Genomic DNA, 4,122 nt, shown 5'->3' with positions numbered 1-4,122 from the left:
GCAGCAAGGTACTCACCAGCGGATAAAACATTATTTTGAACAAAAATTTCCTCCTTATGAAACAATGATTCTACTGAAAAAAAACCGACGATCTCCCGAAATGGACGCTACAATTCCGCCGCAAACAATTTTTGTACAACTCGCGACACTTTGCGTGATTCTTTTACAAATAATATCGAATAAAATGAATATTGAGCGACTGTGGCTCCTGTTGTAGGAAAAATTTATGTATTTTCCTATCACACTTCTTCACTTTACTCTTGCTGCTGCTACTTGGCCAGCATCGAATGTGGTGCTTTTTCCTCTTTGCGGACTGGCGGTGCACGGACGAGATTGGTGTGCGTGTCAACCCGAAGCGGCAAACGACGAGCGAAATTGTGACGTTCGGGGCGAAAATCGCGAGATCAACGGGCAACGCCCAGGTGGCAAAACAAGACAAATGGCTTTTCAAGCTTTTGCTACGAATAAGGACAAAGTATAGATAGTAGAATCTATAGATGAGCGAAAGCATGGCTGAGTCGATTTTTTTGCCCGTGCACACGCGCATATGACGTCACAGCCATTAACGTTTTCATTGAATTCGTGACGTCATGCTCATTTGGAGACACGTTTGACAGTTCGTTTGGAGACAGAGGATTTATCTTCGCTCATCTATATATTCCACTATCTATAGGACAAAGATTCGAGAAAGAGTTCTGCCACGCACACGGTTAGAAAAAAGTACCTAATTTTAGGTACTTTTTTTCTCTTGCATCTCACTCCCTCTTCCCTTTGTTGTCATAAGCTGAAGAGTAAAACCACTCAACAAGGGCATTAAAGTGTGGGAACCCAATGTTGAGTAATCACATGTTTACAAAAGTTGAGTGAAATTTACCTAACTTTTGGTTAGCTTCTACAGTAGACGTTCGATAACTGCAAGTCATTTAACTGCAATGCTTTTTAACTGCAATTCGATAGTTGCAACAGTTTTGCAGTTATCGGACAGCTAAACTTCAAACTAATGTCAAACTCAATGACAGCTGCATTGCGCTGCACATTTAGATGCACTTTTATTGCATCTGACGTCGATTGACAATTGTTTGACGTCTAGAATGCGTTGCAGTTATCGAACGGCATTCGTTAACTGAAAAGTAAACATTTTGCAGTTATCGAACGGCTACTGTATTTAAAATTAGGTTTATTTTACTTAATATTAAGTGAATTTTACTTAATTTCAAGAAAAAATTACTTAATTTTGGGTTCCCACACTAAACCCCCGATTTGAGTGAAAAGTACCTAATATTAAGTACTTTTTTCTAACCGTGTGTAAGCTTCTATAGAATTATAATTATGACTATCTTATATTCACAAATGAATAACATTTATGCTAGAGTCCTATAAGAAGAGTAACGTCATGTGCCACGTTTGACAGGTCTCCTGCTCGTTTGGAACGCGCATTTGTATGGAACTGACAGACGATTCTGTTCCAATTCTGACACTTGACGACACTGTTATTATCGAGCCGGTGACAAGCGCGGTGTCATCATCATCAATAGACATAGCCCGCTGTCATCATTGAAATGCAGTATGAAAAAATATTATAGCCCGGGACATCCTGGCTACGATCTGGCGATGGGCTGAACAATAGGATGTCAATAGCCTGCATTTATGCATAAAAACAGGAAAGTGTGTAAAACTTATTCTTTTTATGCGTCAAATTTTACTCCTTTTGTGGGTAGTCCCATTCTCCCGGAAAAGAGTGTATTTCTGCCCAAAAGAGCATACTTTCAGCTGTGCGTGCATGATATTAGATTTTCAGTTTACCGTGTAGTTGAGTATACACGCTTAGTTCAGTTCACCCAAATGTGGGTGAAGAGTACCTAAAATCTCCAAAAAGTGCACATACCTAAATATGGGTAAAGTGGCATTTACCCATATATAGGTATATTTAGTAGAGTGCGATTTATAGGTAAATTTCACCCAAATTTGGGTAATTTTTGTGTGTTTGTTTTGCTTGGTACATTTGGATATTTTGCGATTAAAAATAATATAATAATTAAGTAAATTTAGCTCTTGTATAAGAAGAATCGTTCAGATTTATTGACATTATATTTACAAACGGAATAGCAATGATTAATTTTTACAATAATGGACGATCAACTATAATATATACTTTCAACAGCCAGATCAGAAGGAATCATCTGCCGGTAACCGGTGATGGCAAGGACTAGTCTCACTCTTCGCCAAATCTGTCCATGTGATACCGCTGTTCCTCTGCACGCAGATTGATTTCCTCGACTCAAGCCATCAAATCTGGTCAATCTAAATATATACCCGAATGCCGAAATCATGTCGGTGTCATATTTTTACGTCGCGCTACTACAAAATATCAATGCTCCGGTTTCTACAGCACTTTTGCGGACCGATTCATTCTTTCGATGAGTCACGCTGCACCACATAGGCGGAGACTGACCTTCCGGTCTGTGGGTACCGCTGCATAGGGCCATTGAATGGCTGTTCCTGCAGTATGTTCTATATTGGAAAGAGCATGGACAAGACCTAAGATAGAATCGTTGTCCTGCTGCTTTCCCTTGGACTTTACAAGCTGGGTGTTAACTGGGACAATCGGAATATACATCACTGCAACCAGAGCACATCATAACAAAGTCCATCGCAAGTAATCAGATCCTCCGTAGGTTGCCTCTCCCGCGTTACATAGCGTACCAAGAGGTAAATCTCAGCTATGTCCGACTGGCTCGTTCCGGCATATAAAACATATAAGAGAATCTATTGCCGCTCGTTTGTCTTGTGAAACAGGGCTGGAAAAGATTGTGATGGTTAACGATTATGTTATTGCTTTGGATGGTAAAACCAAATATCAACTACTTACCCGAACAAATTTTCAAAAGTCCTCCCAGAACAATCGTTATAAATTTTATTGCAGAGCAAAAAAGTATGGCTACACGCAGCGAAATTTTGTATGATTAATCTAAAAGTAAATATTGTTGATTTCAATAATCGCTTTATTGTTGAATCCAAAGAATTTGATTGTTGTTCCTACAATAATCTCTGATTGAAAAAACAATATTATTTAAAATTCAACAATATTTCTTTTTGTTCCAAACATCCTTGAATATCAATCAGTGTGTGTTTTTTTATGTGTAAAAAAAAGTCAAGAGTCAAGACAACAATTTAAAACCTTGTTTCATAGTAGATTATATTAAATAATTATTTACAAAATAAATGGGAGTTGAAACGAGAAAACAATCCATCAGTGCTGCGGCGTGGAGGCATTTCGTTTAACATCAAAGACATGTATGTATGACTAATAAAAATCAATTGAAATCGTCTAAAAATATATTCTTTCTTCGCAGGACTACAGTACGTTACCCATCATAATGAAGAAAACCGATAGAATTAGCCGGAAAGATCATGTTCTATGCCGGTTAGATCCAGATTTCCACCACAAAAAATATGTAATTCTCTTATTTATCATAAATATACATAGTACGATCCTGGTACAATGAAATAAAAAACGCATGTGAACTTTCATTTTTGTTTTTATTTATTCACATCAAAAATAAAAAGGAAAATAAAAACACATTCTCAAATTGAATGCATTATTATTTCAATAATATTTTATTGTTGAATTGATCTGTATATACCATTGAAACAATAATGCACGAATGATTATTTCAACAATAATATTGTCAAGGGGAGGGACGCTGAGCACAATGTTTCAAGCACACATTTTAAGGATTTTATTCGCATGCGTGGCACGGTGTGGCACACTCTGCGGCACACTTTTGACACTAAGTGATCAGAGTAAAAAATATCGGCAACCTTGCCAAATTTTGTGTTGACTTATGAACGAATGCAGCGTGACGTCACATGACATCATATTAGGACAAAATTTACATGTTTCCGCGGGAGCAATGTTCACATTTGTTTATATGATGTTTTGGGAATAAAATAATAAAATAAAAGGAAGTAAATGATTTACTGTAGATCTTTATGTGCTCCCCAGAGAGGCTGTTTGAAAATCATGAACTAGAAGTCGATAATGAAAATCATTGATTTTCTGAAAGGAAGTCGTTGTTTGTCAAAGCTACATTGCTTTTGCTCAACAAACTGCCTTTCACA

The sequence above is a fragment of the Armigeres subalbatus genome, unplaced genomic scaffold, assembly GCF_024139115.2.
Source record: "Armigeres subalbatus isolate Guangzhou_Male unplaced genomic scaffold, GZ_Asu_2 Contig501, whole genome shotgun sequence".
NCBI lineage: Eukaryota > Metazoa > Arthropoda > Insecta > Diptera > Culicidae > Armigeres > Armigeres subalbatus.
Note: the sequence above shows the minus strand (reverse complement) of the source record.